Here is a 20,928-nt window from a genome sequence, read left to right on the forward strand (position 1 = left end):
AGGTTGAGCAAACCTCTTAGCAAACCGCAGGACTTGGAACAAAAGTGGCTTCCTCTCATTTACTGAAGGGATACTTTTATCCTTCTTTAAATTGATCTTCAAAATACTAAATCTATGTGAGAGGGAACGAAAAGGAAAAAGAGAGAGAGAGCGAGGTGGAGGGAGGGAGAGAGAGAGAGGGAGAGAGAGAACAAAGGCGAGGGAGAAGGAGAGACTATAACTCCATCAATAGACTTTGTCTTCCACATGGAAAGAACATATCGCTCTCTCATTATGTTCCTATAGCACTTTATTCAAATCTCTTTAATTGCACTTATCACCCCGTAGAGTTGTTATAGGTTTGAATGTGTTTCTATGCTGCCTAAATAATAAAATAGAGCCTTGTTCATCTTGTTTTTAATCTTCAGACTGCTAAAGTTTAATCAAAATTTTGATGAAATATTTGGTGAAATGACATGCCAAATTCCATTTTTATTCAGATTTTGGCAATTATAGATCTCAATCGCAGTTATGCATTTTTCAAATGATTTATGTGAAACCTTCCCCAAACCAAAACTTAATGAATCCACAAAAAGGATGTGTAACTGCTTCATTATCTAAAAGCAATGTTTCCAATTATTTTCCGCCTGTGGGTTTTATTTTCCCAATGTAATTTAGCTAATGTTTCAGCTAAAGAGAAAGTGAACCACTGATTAAGATAGCATGAGATAGAGTGAATCATTAATTAGTGTAAATTTTTTTTCAATAACATTTGATGAAAACCACTGCTAATTATTTAGCCAACAACAAATGTACTTGTCAGGTAGTAGAATTATGAGGTTCTTTTTTCCTTTATTTTTATTTGATTTTTTCCCCCTGAAATATGACAATTTTTTACTTACATATTAAATAAGAGCTTCTCTTGAAAGTCACTGTGCAATGGTAGACACGTTCTTTGTAGAAGAAGAATATATTTTTACATTAAGTAAAAGAAAAAAATCTATATTTATTTCAGGAGTGATTATTAAAATTAGTGTTCAAATGTATTAATTAAATCTCTGAGAATGATAACAAAAATTTAAAGAGGAAGTAGAAATACCAATATTACATCAATTCTTTCAGAGTATATAGCATGACAGAACAATTTCCAACTTTTTTTTCTTTAGGTCAGAACAGTAATAATGTTAGAGCCAATTTGCACAAACAAACAAGAACTAATTAGGAACATTTCTTCCCAACTCTGCATTCAATGACATCATATTGGTAGATTAAAATCAGCTACGATGAGAGTATGTTCACTAAGGTAATAATTAATTACTATAAATCAAGGCCTTTTATTCTCTGGAAAGCCAATGATTTAATGTTTACTAGCATAACACTGAGTTAGGTTAACCCTGATTTCATAACTCAATAAGGATATTATAAGATGAGAAAGTTACAGACTGTAATTACTTATGAACATAGATATAAATATCTTCAAGAGAATATCAAGTAATATAACCCAGTGAAAACAAATAAAACATGATCAAATGGGATATGGAAATACGATTGATATTTTAGGAAGGCAAAGTTAGTTAAATAGTCTAAAACCAATCAATGAATTTCACCAATTTATTAGAATAAGGAGAAAAGCCATGACCTTATTACCAAATGCATAAAATTTCTTAAATTAAATTAAAATTGGTAAAAATTTCAGTAATTTAGGAACAGAATTAACTTCCTCAATTTGATTAAGAGTATCTATTAAAAACCTAGAACTAACAACTTGTATGGGTGAAATATCAAAAGGTTTTTCATTAAAGAGATTTGGAACAAAACAAAGATGTCTACTGCATATACTTTTATTCACCATTATAACGAAGTTCTTATCCAATTAAAAAAAGGCAAGGAAAAAAAAGAAAATCCATAAATATTGGAAAGTGTAAAGTATAATTATTTTTATTAGCTAATGACAATTGTGTGCACAAAAAATTCAAAAGACTCTACAAAGAATGACTAGAACTAATAAGTAAATTTAGCAAGGTCAATATGCACAAAATCATTTGTATTTACATATATTAGAAACAAAAATTATAAAACATATTTTAAAAGATAAATGTACAACAGCATCAAAACATCAAAAATCTAGAAAAAAAGTTAATGAAAAATATATAAGACCTCTACTGTGTTAGTACAAAATTTAGATAACAGAAATTAAAGACTGACATAAAAGAGAGATACACCATGTTCCCAGATTGAATATTTCAATATTATTAAAACGTCAGTTCTCCACAAATTGATCTATGGATTCAATGACATTCAAAACAAAAATCCCAGAGTTTTCTGTTTGTTTTGTGGAAAATGGGTGAAGGGAAATAGCCAGAGATTCCTAAGTATTTTAGCAGTGTTTGGCTTTTTAGACTATTCACATGCTATACATTAATAAATAAAAGTTAATTTAAAAAATTCTCTAAGTGCCCCCAATTTTCCTGCCATGTGACAAACTAGATAGTCCAGAAGAGAGCCTAAGATGAAAACTTAAGGAAGATTGACACTTAAGGGATGGGCACAGGAAAAATCTAATAGGGACTGAGAATGTGTAGGAAGAACTAGGTGATCAACCCCAGAGAATGGGATGTCTGGAAATTAGAGAAAGAGAAGTGTTCAGGAAGGAATTGTCAATACCACCAAATTCCCTAGAGAAGTCAAGTAAGATGAGGTTTAAACGGATTCCTTGATGAAAATAAGGGAATGGTGGAAGTGCAAGAGAAATCACAGTGAACTGGGTGGTAAATAGGAGGTGAGGAAATGGAGAAAGAAAAAGTCAAGCTTAGACATGAAAGAACAACAACAAAAATGTAAAAGTAGAGGTAGATATGTGATTGAAGGATATTTGAGGGAAAATAAGAGAATCCTGTGCATGTTTAAATACTGATAAGAAATATATTCTTGGGAGTGGTTCCCAAATTTGTCTGCTCATGAATATTACTTGGAGAGCTTTAAAAAAATCCCAGGGCCTTTGTATATGTGGGGGCAGAGGATATATAGGTAATCTCTGTGCTGTGAACCTAAAACTGCTCTTGGAAGAAGTCTATTTAAAAAATAAAAATCCATATGCACCCGTATGTTCATGAAATAAAATATAGTTGCTCAAAAAAAGAAAAATCCAGTGCCCACGTTCTACCATAGATGAATGAAATGAGTTACTGGGGATAGGAAAAAAAAAAAACCATTACTAGTTTTTCAAAGCTCCCAGTTGATTCCAGTGTGTAGATAAGTCCGAGAACCACTGCATTATTCTAGTGCTTCTCATACTTCAGTGACAATTAAAATTATCTTTAAAATTTGTTAAAACATAGATTGCTGGGCCCCATCCCTAGAGTTTCTGATTCAGAAGGTCTAGGGTGGGGCCCATGAATTTACCTTTTTAAAAGCCCCCAGATTTTGTTAGTGTTGCTGACTCAAAGACGGCGATTTGAGTCATACTCTGCTTTAGGGAGAGAGACTGAAGATAAAGGAAAAAAGAGAGATAATTGGGCAAGGTTCTTTTTGAGGATGGAAACACCTGGAGCCCTGTGGTTTCATTGCCTTTTTGATAGAAGGAAAGGAGGTGTCTCTTTGTGCCCAGGAGGGGAAAAAAAGTATAAATATGAATTCAAATAAGTTTGTTGATGGATTCACAGGAAGTTAAGGAAGGTCTGCTTTGATTGATGACTTCAAGCATTTTAGACTAACACTGGTAGTGTAAAATTGTCACATATATCTAATACAAACATCATAATAACGTAATCTACAATTACTTAAATGGTCACAAAATTAAATTCCAGACAGCTACATTCAAGTTACATTGATATGTGTAACTAGGACATATTAGTATGTGCAGTTGTACCCATATTGATTCTAGCATTTCATATGAAAACCAATTAAAAAATGCATGCTACCAGTTTTCCTAACATCTGCCTAATAGCAAAAGTGATTCTTCTGCTTAGAAGTAGGAATTATCTTTGGACAGTCATTCAATAGATATTTGGGCTATGGAATCCAATCTAAACCAAACTAATTCAAACCAAAAACTTCTCCAGTCATTCAGTAGTTTACTGATAATTGTCCAAAATAATCCTGCAGGCTTTACATGTGAAACTGGTCCAATTGCATAGCTAGTTGTACTGGGAATGATGATTTCTACAGATGGTTCTGGAACAGTTCTTAGAACACTTTTATTGTTTGTTTGCCAGCTGGCCTACGAAGTCCTTTATGCAGTTCAACATACAAGGTGACACCAACACAAGCGAAGTTCCAGTTTGAGTGCCTCCACCTCCCTCTCCTAAATCCTGATCCAGTGGCTGCTAAAGCCAGAAGGGGCTTGGGGTGAAGTTTTTGGTCATGGGAAAAGCTGCAATGGTTAGCCCAGCAGATGTAGAAAGGGAAAGTTCTTCAAGGGCAGAAAGGGTCAGTAAAGTTAACATCCTAAATGTACAATCAGAGGCAATAAATATCAAATTTCTTGATATAGATGGAGCAGTTCCCAATGGCAGTTCCTGGGAGCTGACATGTTACAATTTCATTTAATCAGTGATACATTCTATAGATATACCCGAAGATCCCTAACTATGATGTTTGAAAATGGGGCAATTGGGATGATTTCAGTGATTCTCTTAAAGGTTTAATAAGCCTTCATGATTTGCTCAACTTGGTTCCTTCAGCAGCTCTTGAAATTCTGGCTGAAATCTAGGAATTTATTCCAGTACTGATGTTCTCAAAATGTTGTCCCCATTAGCAGTAGCAGTAGCTTCCCCTGAGAATTTGTTAGAAATATAAATTATTAGGCCCCATCCTAGACCTACTGACTCATACAATCTGGGGATAGAATGTAGCAATCTGTGTTTTAAAAATCCCTTCAGGTGATAAAGTTTGAATACTACTATTTCAGTAAATGTCCCCAAATTAATAACCCTGGAGTTTCCCAAAACTGTCAGCACCCATCTGTCAGTGAATTATTTTGGTAGGTGATTTGAAAAATATTTTCTAGCATAATATACTTTTTTTCAGAGTGGCAAGGTAACATCTCTATAAACATAGCTGGTGAGACTAATAGGTAATATATTTTTGTGTAAAATAACATCTTATTTTGAATTTCATTTTAAAGTTCCAATTAGCTTGCTCTAAAGTTTTATTGAATTGATTCTGTAAGACAATTGAAAATCTCATTTGTTCCCTCTCAAATGTACTCACTGGGTGATAATTTTGAGGCATATGTGAATCCCACACATTCACATATTCAATAACTGAAAAACAAAAGAGGTCCCCAAGCTTAATGCTGTTTCTTGGCAGTTTCACATTCAGAAAACAAAATACAAAACAACAACAAAATCCCCTCCAGTTATGTAGCTATCTTTGATAACTAATAGAAATCAAGTCCTTGTTAGAGTATTAACAACTATAACAACAACTTAACCCAAATATCCACTGGCTCAATAGCTCCCAATTTGCAGGGTCTCTCTACTCTCCCAACCCCCTGTCATAATATCACCAAGTCATACTAGAGAGTATATTTCAAAGGTACTTCATGTATTTTCAAAAGTCAGTCTATCTCTGTTAGTTTCTCATTGCATGCTGTTCTCTATTTCTTGTGCTCTTGCTCCGACTTATCCATTTCCAATGTCACCTGAAGAAACCTCACCTGCGCGTGACCTGTTATAAGAATGTCAATGTTCATACCAAGGATACTGGGTATAGGTGCTGTTAAAACTTCCAATTCCCAGTGTGCTATAAGAGCATCAAACCATCTGTTGAGGTAGGCTAAATGTTGTTTCTGAAACAATTTCACCTGTATCAAAATGCCTACATGGTCTCTTTTACCAGCTTCTGACCCCCAAAGCCCAAATCACAAAGGATGAAACACCATAGCTTGTAACTCATCTTTCTTTCCCCCCTGTAACCATTTATTACATGAGATGTATTTGATAAGTTGTGAGCTGGAGACAAGTTTATTTTTTCTAACGTATCCCACATAGTTTAGAACCTTGTTCTGAAATGCGAGCATTGACATCTTAATGTTTTGTGCTTAGCCTTCAGAAGTCTGACCAAAACAAAAGTAGAAAATATTCAATTTTAACAACCTGTTAACAACTTTAAACAAAACTCCTTTCCTCTAAAAAAAATGTCATATCTATATAAATGGAGGCAAACACACAAGATACCAGTGTGTGTTCAAGCTCCAACTTTCTTCATAAACTAATGTTCCATTGTGGGTATGTGAATATCTGAACTATCAACATTCAAATATATATGGTTGTAATAACATTGTCTACTATATATTAAGCCTTCAGTATGTCTCATGCACTGTTAAAAAATTATTCAATTTTATGTTCTAAATAATGCTTTAAGTAGGTACTATTACCATATACAAAGTTTAGAGGCACTGAGCTATCTTGCCCCAATGTGCCAAACCCCAATTAATTCAGACCTGGATGAAGAGAAAAAAAGTGGATGTGTCTTTCACAGGTTGTAGGTGGATACGTTTCATAGAAAAAACTGTGAATGAGGCAGATAATTTAGAAATGAAATTGCTCCACAAAATTTTGGAGCCAAAAACTCATGTTATGAATTTTTTTCTTTAGCTTAATTCAGTTCCGAGCCTGTTTTCACCAATGTGGTGAGTGATTTTGTCTCATATACTTTTCGAGGGCGTGTATGCTGTCTTCCTACATACGCCCTCAAAAAGACTCCTAAGGAATGTTAGAAAGCATAGAAAATTCAGGGAAAGTTTTCAGTCAAGATCCCATAGTCCTTTAGAAGGCAGGAGACTTCAGTTCCTCCTGACTAAGCTAGAACGTGGGTTTTATTATGTGATTCGCTGAGGCCACAACACCCAGTAAACACCTTTGGCATATGTGTGGGTCCATTCGCCTCTGGTTCACTGAAGGGGCAATAGGTGACCAATCCCTATCCCCTGGCAATATGTCCTTCGAGTATATCTCTCTCTCTTTAGATAAGCCACTTCTGACTCCTTCAAATTTTTTTTCTCTATCTTTCTAGTATGATCTAGGTCATACTCAATCCAAGAGTGAGCATTCGCAAACAAAACTCTACTATTTTCTTCTGCAGACAGAAATCTCTACCACCGGGATAGGATTTATCCAGAATATGAAATGGAAACCCTTGTAGGACAAGGGCTGCTCTATCTAGACACTTTTGTAAGAAGGAAGAGTGGCCATTTTGTGGTGATATTCGAGCCCCATTTTATTATATTTCACTAAGTCTTTACCTCTTTTGCTCCTCTTAGAATAGTGTCTTTGAGGTTCCGATGTAAAATGACATATTCTTTGCACCTTATCTCTCATTGAAACCAACCATATCTAAGAATCATCATGAATAATTATGTTAACTAATTACACAGTGAGATAGAATTGAAAAATAAAAACACATATGTCAGCGCCGAGCTGATCAAGAAGGGAAGGCTTCGGTGGTTAGATGCCTAGTTGAAGGAATGCACGGGGAGCCGACATGAGAATGAAATGGCAGGCACCAACTTTATTGTGGGGAGCGCGCTTCTGTGCTAGGGAACCGCGCTTCTGTGTTAGGGGACTGCGCTTCTGTGGTAGGGGACCGCAAGTGCTTTATATATGTCAGAGAATAATAGTGGCATTCTGCCACACATGCGTCATAAACAATAAGCTGAATCACACTTACATAAGTTAGGTGCAGGCGCCCTACTACATTAATGTAACATTTTAAATCCAGAGTTCTATCCCTAGCCGCAAGACTGGATCACAACCAGACCTGGGGCTCACAACATATTAAACGCTATTTCACAGATAATACTGTTTTAGTCAATTGTATTGCTATACCAAAATACCATAGACTGAGGGTTTATAAACAACAGAAATTTATTTCTCGTAGTTCTGAAGGCTGGGTGGTCCAAGATCAAGGTCCTGGCAGATTAAGTGTCTGGTGAGGCTCCACCTCCTGATATATAATTGGCCATCTTCTTGCTATAGCTTCACATGGTGGAAGAGAAAGGGAGCTCTCTGGGGCCTCTTTTATAAGGTCACCAATCCCATTCATGAGGGCTCCACTCTAATGACTTAATCATCTCCCAAAGGCCCCCACCTTCAAATATTATCACATTAGGGACTAGGTTTTAACATATGAATTTTGGGGGGACATAAACATTCAGTCTATAGCAAATACAAATAAAGAAAAATCGCCTTTAAATAATGATAGATTGTGAAAAAAATGTCCACAGTATTTTACAGCACCTCCCATCAAGAAATGGAAGTTCTTTAAATATCCCTTGAATGTGGATTTAGCCATGTGACTTGAATTGTCCAATGGGACATTAACAAGCCTGATATATAAGCAGAGACTTGAAAAGTACTTGTACATGATGATGTGTTTTCTGGCTGCTTTTGGAACCCAGTTATCACATAAAGAAGCTAGGCTAGCTGCAAGTAAGTCCAGAGACAGAAGTTTGTCTTGAAAAAAAAAAAATGCATGTGGCTTTTTAAAATGGAGTAGACTAAATCTGATACGTGGAAAGCCACACTGTTTTTAAGGGAGTTATACCAGCATAGATTAAAGAGACAGGCAATTTAAAATGAAAAGAGACTTCTGTCTCCAGCTTTCTCTAGGTAGAAAGAACGTTGCAAAAGCTACTCAGCTAAAAACATGGTCACTTCACTTAGAAATGTAAAATGTCTGAGAAGGCAGAGCCAAAATCCAAGAAGGCGCAGCCACGGAGAGCAATAGATTATAGAACCACTGCCGAAGGGCAGAATAAGTGAAACTGGTAACGTGTGCTCATCTCAGTTCTGAAATTGCCATTGACCAGTGACTGCTATGAGAATTCCATTTGTTCATTGTGTTTATTTTGATCTTGGCTCACTATCAAATGTTGGATGTGTCTTATTTTTGAAAGCTCTGAATCAAGAGGAGCTGCATCCAAGTATTTTCACTTGCATTCACAAAAGATGAAGATCACATAATACTGGACTTGAACCTGGTGCCATAATCAAAAAAGAGACTTTGGAGAGTCCTGAGAGGGTTGAGGCTATTTTGCATGTGGGAAGAATAAAATAATTTTGACCAGAGGGTAGACAATAGTACATTTGGGTGGGAGTGGGGAAACAAAAAAGGCCATAATATTTTGCAGCAACTCTCATAAAGAAATTGAGTACTTTTCCACTTCTTGAATCCACTTCTTGCTTTGGCCAATGAGACATTGATAAACATAATAGAAGCAGAGGCTTGAAATGAGCTTGAACATTTGAGCTTGCTTTTTTGCTGCTTTTGTAACATAGTCATAATGTGTAAAAGCTTTGGCTAGCCTCTAGATAATGAAAGATATGTGGCCCCTATTGCCTCAGACAACAACAGCAAGCCATACGACAGGCCATCTGGGATGTGACAGTCCCCAGCAAGTCTGTTAACTGATTACAGATGCATGAGTGAGCTAGGCCTTAATCAGGAGAACTATACAGCAGAATCTTTTTCTAAATAAAACGATCATTTTAAGTTTCTAAACTTTGGCATGCTTTATTACGCAGGAAAAATTGTACAAATAATTTTAGTGAAATAAAATTTTATTTAGATATTATCAGTGAAAGTTGTTTAATTTTGCTGATAGCTGGCAAAACTTTAATGCAAATAATTTCTGGCATACTTTTTTAGGCTGATTCTTATAACCAGAGTTCAGAATACACGTAGTCCTAGAACGAAAATGAAAAATAAGTATAATTAGGTTGATTTGATAGTATAAACAGGTACAGACTTTAGATATGAGAGTGATTTTGGGTCTCATTTATAATATCGTGATTATGAATCATAGTAAAGCAAAGTTCTGAGGACCTGACCTATAAGCTAAGAACTTCTAAGGGCATAAGAATTATTGTTTTACTACTTCTAAATGAATCCAAATAATAATTTTGAATATAAAGTCCATTAGAGAACAAAAACTAATTCTACCTCATTTTATTTCTCTCCTATTTGTCATTCATATATACTCAATACAGAAAAGTATAGGAATAGAAAAAGGAAAAGTTATATTTTAAATTCTGCCAAAATATATTGTTAATATTTTGGTTTAAATTCCTTCCAGAAACATACAATTGGTATTGGTATTATAATATGCCTATTTGGTTTTTTTCACTGCATAATATATGTTGAGCATTTATGTCATTAAAGTTCACTTATTGAAAACTAGAGTTTTAAACTTTCTTTTTTAGAGTTATCTCATTATTTCATACTTTAAATTTTAGATTGTTTTAAATTTTTTCTATTTATTATAGGGAATTTTGCTATATAGATTAGTCATTCCTATTCACTAGAATATATATAATTATTATCTGTATCTCTGTTAATTTTTTGGAAGAAACATTCATGAAAGAATACAAACATTAAAATATTCAATGAATATATTCAATTTGTCCTCCAAAAGCTGCATCTGTAACTATGGGTGCCTGATTCCCTAAATTTCCATCAGCAGTAAGAGTTCATCATTAGAAAAAAAACTTTATTATATCATAAATGAAAAGGGATATTTTAACCTGTTTATTATTCTTTTTCTCCAAATTTCTTAATACTACTTGTAAAGCCATGTATGACCATTCTTGCATACTTCTCTTGCCATTTTTGTTTAGTTCATAATATTTGGAGAATAAAGTTAATTGTTAACATTTATTTTGCCCTTAAGATTGAAATATAACCAAAAGTGACATTTTCCTTTTTGAAATTTCTGTGCATCTATAGTTTATAAATTAACAATGCATTACTTTTTAAATAAAATATATGAAAAGGTACTTATTATGAATTTATTTATTTATTTAATTTCCCATGTATCTATTTATTTATTTATTTATTTATTTATTGGTAATACTGATTAACAAAATCCAGTAAGTTTCAGGTGTACAATTTAACATTAAGGAATATATATATTTTGCATTGTGTGTTCACCTCCCATAGTTATATTTCTGTCACCACATATTTGACCCCATTTACCCCATCTCTTCACCCTATGGTAACCACTAGTCTATTGTCCATTTCCATGGGTCTCTGTTTGTGTGTCCTATTTCTTTGTTGCTTTTAGGTTTATATCCCACATGTAAATGATATCAGGTGATTTTCAACTTTTTCTGTCTGGCTTATTTCGCTTAGCATGATTATCTCAAGGTCCATCCATGTTATCACAAATGGCAATATTTCATCTCTTCTTATGGCTGAGTAATATTCCATTGTATATATGTACCTCAGCTTCTTTAGCCAATCATCTACGTAGGACACTTCAGTTGCTTCCATGTCTGGCCACTGTAAATAATGCTGCTATGAACATCAGTGTGCAAATATCTTTTTGGATATGAGTTTCAAGTCTTCGGGGCAAATATCTAGTAGAGGGATTCCGGGATCATAGAGGAAATCAATTCTTAGGTTTTTTTTGAGGAACTTCCATACTGTTTTCATAGTGGCTGCACCAATTTGAAGTCTCATCACCAGTATATAAGGGATCCTTTTTCTCCACATCCTCTCTAATACTTATTACTTGTCCTGTTGATTATAGCTATTCTAACAAGTGTGAGTGGTATCTCATTGTAGTTTTGATTGGCCTGCCCTAAAAGATGACAATGACAAGTATCTTTTCATATGTTTGTTTGCCTTTTGTATGTCTTCTTGGGAGAAGTGTTTGTTCAGGTCCTCTGCCCATTTTTTTGATTGGGTTGTATTTGTTGTTGTTGTTGTTATTGAGTTCTTTGTATATTTTGGATATTAGGCCATTATCGAAGCCATTGCTTGCAAATATATTTTCCCATTCAGATGGCTGTCTCTTTACCTTGTTGATGGTTTCTTTTGCTGTGCAGAATCTTTGTAGTTTGATGGAGTCCCATTTATTTATTTTTGCTTTTACTTCCCTTGCCTTTGAGGTCAAATTCATAAATTCCTCTTTAAGTCCAAGGTCCTTGAGTTTAGTTCCTATGTTTTTTTTCTATGCAATTTACTGTTTCAGGACTTATATTCAGGACCTTAATCCATTTTGAGTTAAATTTGGTGTGTGGAGATAGACAACAGTCTAGTTTCATTCTTTTGTATGTGGCTTTCCAGTTCTTCCAGCAACATTTATTGAAGAGGGTTTCCTTTCTTCACTGTATGTTTTTGGCTTTTTTTGTTGAAAATTTTTTGCCCGTATAAATATGAGTTCACCTCTGGACTCTCGATTCTGTTTCACTCCTCCGTGTGTCTGTTTTTCTGCCAATACCATGCTGTTTTAATTATTGTCACTTTGTAGTATAATTTGAAGTCAGGCAGAGTGATGCTTCCAGCCTCATTCCTTTTTCTCAGGATGGCTTTGGCAATTCAGGGTCTTTTGTGCTTCCTGATTATTTTCTTGTTCTATTTCTTTAAAAATTGCCGATGGGATTTTGGTGGGGATTGCATTAAATCTGCATAATGCTGTAGGTAATAAGATCATTTTAACTACATTGATTCTTCCAATCCAAGAACGTGGACTATCTTTCCATTTCTTTGTATCTTCTTCGATTTCTTTTAATAGGATCTTATACTTTTCACCTATAGGTCCTTCACATGTTCATTAGATTTATTCCTAGATATTTTATTATTTTTGTTGCAACTGCAAAACTAATTATTTTTTCCACTTCTTTTTCTGACATTTCATTATTAGACTACAGGAACACTATGGATTTTTGAACATTGATTTTGTATCCAGAAACTTTACTGTATTTGCTTATTTAATCTAGTAGTGTTCTTGTGGAATCTTTAGGGTTTTCTATATAAAGAATCACGTCATTCGCAAATAGTGACAGTTTGGCTTCTTCGTTTCCTATTCAGATGTCTCTTGCCTGATTGCGCTCGCTAGGACCTCCAATGATATACTTAATAACAGTGATTATAGTGGACAGCCTTGTCTTGTCCTGATCTCAGAAGAAAGGTTTTTATTTTTTCACCATTTGGAATAATGTTGGCTGAGCATTTGTCATATATAGCCTTTATTCTGTTAGGGTATTTTCTTTCTGTACCGATTTTGTTAAGTGCCTTGATCATAAATGGATGCTGTATCTTGTCAAAGGGTTTTTCTGCATCTATTAATATGATCATGTGATTCTTATTTTTTAATTTGTTTATGTGGTGTATCACATTAATCGATTTGTGTATGTCGAACCATTCCTCTGCCCCAAGGATGAAGCCTACTTGATCGTGGTGTATAATCTTTTTAATATGTTGCTTTATCTGGTTCGCTAGTATCTTATTTAGGACTTGCATCTGTGTTCATGAGGGATATTTCTCTGTAGTTTTCTCTTTTTGTATTATCGTTACCAGGTTTTGGTGTTAGGGTAATATTGGCCTCATAAAATGAGTTAGCAAATATTGCCTCCTCTTCAATTTTTAAGAAGAGTTTGAGGAGAATAAGTATTAAATCTTTCAATGATCAGTAGAATTCACTTTGAGCCATTCGGTCCTGGACTTTTACTTTTTGGTAGGTTTTTGATGATTGTTTCAATTTCCATACTGCTGACCAGTCTTAGATTTTCCCATTCTTCTTGATTCAGTCTAGAAAGGTTGTATCTTTTTAAGTACTTGTCCACTTCTTCTAGGTTATTTGGTGTTATATACTTATTCATAGTATTCTTGTATGTTCCTTTGTATTTCTGCGATGTCAGTCATAATTTCCCCTCTTTCATAACTGATTTTGTTTATTTATGTCCTTTCTCTTTTTTCTTTAGTAAGTCTAGCCAGGGGTTTGTCAATTTTATTAACCTTCTCAAAGAACCAGCTCTTTGCTGCATTTCTTTTTTCTATTGTTTTTTCGTTTGTTTGTTTGTTTGTTTTCAATTTCATTTATTTCTCCTCTAATTTTGATTATTTGTTTCCTTCTGCTGACTTTAGGCTTCATTTATTCTTCCTTTTCTAGTTTTTTAAGATGAAGCGTTAGGTTGTTTACTTGGGCTCGTTCTTGAGTTTGGAGATAGGCCTGTAATGATATGAATTTCCCTCTTATGACTGCTTTTGCCATGTCTCAAAAGTTTTGATATGTTGTACTGTCATTATCATTCATTTCTATATATCTCTTGATCTCTTTTTTTATTTCTTTTCTGACCCAGTTATTCTTCAGTAGCATGTTGTTTAATCTCCATGTATTTGTGGTTCTTCCCACTTTCTTTTTGCCGTTGATATCCAACTTCAAAGCATTATGATCAGAGAATATGATTGGTATGATTTCAACCTTTACATTTGTTGAAGCTATCTTTGTGTCCCAGTTATGTGGTCAATTCTTGAGAATATTCCATGTGCACTAGAGAAGAATGTATATGCTGTTTTTGCAATGAGAGGCTCTGTAAATGTCAATTATGTCCAGTTGGTCTAATGTGTCACATAAGATTGTTATTTCCCAATTGATAATCTGGTTGGGTCATCTGTCCATATCCAACAGCAGGGTATTTAGGTCCACTAATATGATAGTGTTTTGATCTGTTTCTCCCTTTAGTTCTGTTAGTAATTGCTTTATATATTTTGGGGTTCCCTGATTGGGAGCATAGATATTTATAAGTGTTATGTCTTCTTGGTGCATGATTCCTTTTATCATTATGAAGTGTCCCTCAGTATCTTTCTTTACTTTTTTTATTTTAAAGTATATTTCATCTGATATCAGTTCTGCTACTCCCACTTTTTTTCTGAATTCCTTTTTCTTAAAATGTCATTTTCCACCCTTTCACATTGAGTCCATTTTTGTCTTTGGAACTGAGAGATGTTTTCCAGAGACAGCAAATGGTTGGGTTTTGTTTTTTGAGACAATCTGCAACTCTGCATTTTCATTGGTGAGTTTATTCCATTTACACTTAGGGTGATTATTGAAATATGTTTTTCCTATAACCATTTTATCTTTTGCTTTCTGTTAGCTTAGTATTTCCAATGCTTCCTTATCCTGTGTGGTTTTTTTTAAATTTTGGTTGACTTTTGTGGATTTTCCCTCTGGTTATTCTTGTTTTATGTTATATACTTCAGTTCTTTATCTTTGGCATGTGGTTACCATTACAAATATGTGGAAGATAGTTATATATACATAGTAGTACATTTTCTTCTGCATGTGTCTCATTTCCATTCCACTTTGCGAATTTGGATCTTTGAATCCTCCTCTTTTCTGTCATTGTCTCAGTTTGTCCCTATGTATGCTGAACATTCATTACTATCTTGCTATAGCAATTCTCTTATTATTTAAGCTTATAAATGCCTCTGTGTAAAGCGCACAGCTCTCTCATGCAGGGTTGTTCCGAGAATCTGCCCCACCTTCTCTCCTCCCTTTCCTCCTGTAGGGAGTTCAGGCTGTGAGAGGCAGCTTGTTTTTCCCAGTCTACTGCCTGACTGTCGCAATTCTGACCTGTGATATCTCTTATTTGCAGATCCCTTGCTCAGACGAGCCGGTATGCAGGTTCGGTGTTTTTTTGTTGTTGTTGAGTTTTAGATGTTCAGCTTATTGATGTTTCAAGGGGAGTGATGTGGGGAAATCTCTCATTTTGCCATGTTTCTGACCTCCCTGAGCTTTTGTAAAGCAAAGATTTCCATTATTTTGTGGTTTGATTACTGAAAAAAATCATTGTGGTGTCATGCTTTCTTGATTTTTATGTTCCTTGAAGTTTTATATTGCTGTCTTTGCATTTGAAGGTGCACTCCAAATCCTCTAGTATTACTGACTGGCTTGTGGATATAAATACCTTCTGTCAGCCTTATTAGAGATTTGAGGCTTTCTCAGAAATTTTCTATAGATATGTCTGCTCCACTCTTCTTGTTTCCTCTTGGGGGTAATTCTAAAGGTTTCTTCTTTTGATGCTGCAAGGCCAAACCAGTTGCAGAGAGACCACTATTTGCTTTCAATAGGGCACTGATGAATGCTAAAGTCTGTGTAATTATTTCCAATCCCATATAATCAGGCCTGCTTTCTGTGTGTGCACACTAGTTATCTGCAATGGTTTATTCTTGCCACCTTTGAGACATGTACAGGGATCTTTCCACATGGTGGAAATGTGTATAAGTTAGGCACACTGAGTGTTGCGGGGGGCGGGGGGGTGCCTGTTGGCTAGGTTGAGGGAATCCTCAGGTGAGGCATCCCCAGTGGCTTGTGGGCAGGTTACCTAATGGAGTTTGTGATGTGATAAGTATGATCCATGCTTCTTCAATGCCCTCCCAGATCTTTAGCTGCAGTTCTCCCAGCTGCCTTCTCATTGTTCTACACGCCTCAGTATTCTGAATACAGTGAGAAAGAAGTAGGTATCTTTGGCACTATTCTGTACCTCTGGAGAAACTGAGCACTCACTCACATTCTCTACTTTCCCTGTGGGAAAAGTCATGGCCCAAGAAGGTCTCCCTTGGGGGAAGGGTGACTTGGGTAAAGTGAAACCATTCCTCCTACCCTCTTTAGTGAGTCCAAGCTCTGATTGATTGATTGATTGATTGATTGATTGACTGATTGATTTAGCTTCAGCAGTGTGCTGGAGTATCTCTTCTGGATTTCTGAACATCCACAAGGACACTCTCATTCAGGGGCAACTCAAAATCAGTCTTCTTTGGGGGTAATATCATAGACAACTGATTTTGCCACTTTAATAATATCATTATCCCTTCATAGCAGTTTTACAGATTAAAAATATGAGCCTCAAAGAAAATTTGTTGTCATTTAGATTTATAAATAGAAGAACTAGAAAGAAAATCCAGATATCCTGAAGAAGAGGAATAGCAGGTATCATTCAGATGGAACATGGGATGGGGATGGGAAGTGTGTGTGAAAATCTATCAGAGTAGAAAAGAAGAGGCTTATATAGGGTCAGATACATATTATATATGTGGCTAATTATAAGTCAGAAATAAGATAGTGTTGGAGATTTGTTACTCATGAGCTATGATGTTTGTTTTCCTGTTCTTTAGATAGAAATATGCCTGCTTCTTACTTTGGACACTGAACACCTGAATGAGAATCACAGAAATTTATCCTAAAGCCAGAAACCTAGCTTTTCTGAAAAGGCAGCAAGATTTTCACTTATGTCAGAACAGCAGCAATTAAACATTAACAAACTTACAGATCGTTTTGCCTAAAGACTACAGTTTTCTAATATGAGTTATGAAATCTCCACTAGACAGGCCACAAATAGGACCATAATCACAAAGGGCAGAGGTCAGTTATGGTGACCAAAAGTTGGAACACAGTCTCTGGAAACCCTATGGGAAATAAGTACATAGGAGGTGAATTTGAAGAGGTTTGATCCTTTGCCTGGCCCACATCCATAGAGTCTTATCTATAAACTATACTTTAAGGTTTCCTCTAGTTATATAATTCTTTAGTTGTGCATATATTCTCAAATATTGCTTTTCAAACACTAAAGGAAGTTATAGGTGTTCATGTTTCAGTATGTAAAAACTAAGCTAAATTAAAAGTGTAAGGAGGGTTTGGAGAAACATGGCAGAATGAGAGATGTCCCTAGATCTCTCCCTTTGAAACAATATGCTGAATGTCTAAACTCAACAGAAAACACCCAAACAGCACACCAGCATGTCTTAGCATGTGATCTGTGTATAAGAGCTACCACAGGTCAGAACTCCGGGTGTTGGAGGTGGACTGGGAGAAACAAAGAAGCTGCCTCTTGCAGTAGCCAGAGTTCCCTGTAGGAGGAGAGGGAAGAGAGAAGGTATGGCAAATTCCCTGAACAGCCCTGCCTGGCAGAGCTGTGAGTTCCACGCCTCCGGTGGCAGGTCCAGTTATCAGAGCAGAAAGCAGAGAAACAGGATGGCAGAGAAACAACAGTTGATTTTTATCAGCACAGGTTGCAAAATAAAGGCTGAGCCACAACCCCCAATCCCCAAACCATAGAGTCCTTATCCCCATACCCTCCGAGACCGATCTCCCCAAAGCCCCAAGGGAATCTGAGCAAATGCTACTAACTGAGCAATTGTTACTAACACTGATAGGAACTGAGACTGAAGGTAGTGAATGTGATTAAACATCTATAAAAAAAAAAACATTATTAAGGCTTTATATAAAGCAGAGATTCAAGAGGCTTAGACGCCACCTAATGGAAAACAAAAGAAAAACTTCTTCTTTGCAACAGGCTAGAGAGACCTTTATATAATAAATCTTCTTTCTGGGGAAAAAAAAAAAAGCCGAATACACTTCCATTAATGTCAAGGTGGAGAAATAGTCCATTAAACACCATGAACAACCAAGGTGACAAGGCATCTCAGAAAGGAAAAGAAAAATCTCCAGAATATAAGCTTACATACATAGAAATATGCAATTTAAATGACAGAGACTTCAGATGGTACTTCTGAAAAAATTCAAAGAGATCCCAAATAATTAATATCAACAATTTCAGGAACTGAAAACCTCAAAAAGAACCGAATAGATCTTCTAGAGATAAAGAACACACTGAAGAGCTGAAAAATAAAATGGAAAGCTTGGGAAATACAGTCAACCAAATGGAGGAAAGGATCAGTGATATAAAAAACAGAAATCTAGAAATAAATGAGAAGGAAGAAGAGGGAAACTGAAGAATGAAAAAGAATGCAAGAGAAATACAAGAACTAGCTGATACTATCAGGAAAGGAAATATAAGAATAATGGAAATTTTCAAAAGAGAGGAAAAAGAGCAGGGATTAGAAAGCATTTTCAGACAAATAGTTGATGAGATTTCCTCAAATCTAAGGAGCTGGAATTTGGAATTCAAGAAGTCAACTGAACACTCAATTATCTCAACCCAAAAAAGCCTTCACCAAGACACATTGTATTAAAATGAACAAAAATCAATGACAAAAATAATTCTCAGGGCAGCAGAGAAAAGGAAGAAGGTAACCTATAAAGGAAAATGCATAAGATTATCGCAGGACTTCTCAGCACAAATCTTACAAGCCAGAACAGAGTGGAATCAAACGTTCAAACGATTAAATGAAAGGAACTACCAGGCAAGTATAATGGATCCAGCTAAGCTCTCCTTTAGATATGAAGGAGAAATAAAGACCTTTCCAGACATTCACAAATTGAAGGAATTTTCCACTACGAGGCCTGCATTACAGGAAATACTAAAAGGGGTTAGCTCACATAAAGCAAAATGACTAAAAAAAAAAAAAAACATAATTAGGAGTAAGGTGACTAGCAGGCAGATAAAATCAGATGAGTTCAACCCTTACTAGAACAGGGGATTATAGGCTCAAACAATAAGAAGAGATTTGCTATAGAAGATAGTAATGAAGGTTCAGCATACATAGGGACAAACTGAGACAATAATGATGGAAAAAGAGAGGATTCAAAGATCCAAATTCACAATGAGGAATGGAGATAAGGTATGCACAGAAGGAATAGGACGACTGTGTGTGTGTGTGAGAATATATATATATATTCTCACACACACACATATACGGACACTATCCTTTACATATTTGTAATGGTAACTACACTCCAAAGATTCAGAACTAAAGTATATAACATAAAACAAGAAGGAACAGAGAGAAAACACACAAAAGCCAACCAAAATAAAGAAAATAGAAACACAGGGACAAGGAAGCAATGGAAACACCGAATACCAGAAAGAGAAATATAAAATAATTTTAAGAAGACTTCATATTTCAATAATCACTCTAAATAGAAATGGACTGAACTTAGCAATAAAAAGGTACAGAATGCAGATTGGACCAAAAAACCCAACCCAACCATATGCTAGCTCAAGGAGACATATCTCAGTTTCAAAAAAAAAAAAATATATAGACTCAAAGGGAAAGGGTAGAAAATGATACTCCAAGCAAATGACATTAAGAGAAAAGTAGGAGTAGAGGTACTAATATTGATGAAATGGACTTCAAAATAAAAAAAGGTAAATAAAGATACTGAGGGACATTTCATAATGATGAAGGGAATCATACACCAAGAAGACACAACACTTATTAATATCTATGCTTCCAATTAGGAAGCCCCAAAATGTGTAAAGCAATTACTAACAGAACTAAAGGGAGAAACAGACCAAAACACTAGCATAGTAGGGGAACTAAATACCCCCCTGTCGGATATGGACAGACCATCCAAACAGAAAATCAGAAAGGAAATAAGATCCTTAGATGATACATTAGACCAACTGGACATAATTGACATTTACAGAGCTTTTCATGCCAAAACAGCTGCTTATACATTCTTCTCTAGTGTACATGGAACGTTCTTAAGAATCAGCCACATACTGGGACACAGAGATAGCCTCGACAAATATAAAAGGGTTGAAATCATACCCACCATATTCTCAGATCAAAATGCTTTGAAACTAGAGATCGAATGTAAAAAGAAATCATGAAGAACCACAAATACATGGAGATTAAGCAACATGCTACTGAAGAATTATTGGATCAGAGAAGAAACAAAAGGAGAGATCAAGAAATACATAGAAACAAATGATAATGATAGTACAACATATCAAACTTTTGGGACATGGCAAAAGCGGTCATAAGAGGAAAGTTGATATCATTACAGGCTTACCTCCAAAACCAAGAATGAGTCAAATAAACAACCAAATGCTTCATCTTAAAAAACTAGAAAAGGAAGAATAAATTAAGCCTAAAGTCAACTGAAGGAAAGGAATAATCAAAATTGACAGAAATAAATGAAATTGAAAACAAACAAACAAACAAACAAAAAATAGAAAAATAAATGCAACAAAGAGCTGGTTCTTTGAGAAGGTTAATAAAAACAATGAACCAATGGCTAGACTCACTAAAGAAAAAAGAGAAAGGACACTAATAAATAAAATCAGGGATGAAAGAGGGAAAATTATGAAAGACACTGCAGAAATACAAAGGATCATACAAGAATACTATGAAAAAGTAACACCAAATTTAATAATCTAGAAGAAATGGACCACTACTTAGAAAAATACAACCTTCCTAGACTATATCAAAAAGAACTGGAAAATCTAAATAGACCGATCAACAGTATGGATATTG

The sequence above is a fragment of the Pteropus alecto genome, unplaced genomic scaffold, assembly GCF_000325575.1.
Source record: "Pteropus alecto unplaced genomic scaffold, ASM32557v1 scaffold75, whole genome shotgun sequence".
Classification (NCBI taxonomy): domain Eukaryota; kingdom Metazoa; phylum Chordata; class Mammalia; order Chiroptera; family Pteropodidae; genus Pteropus; species Pteropus alecto.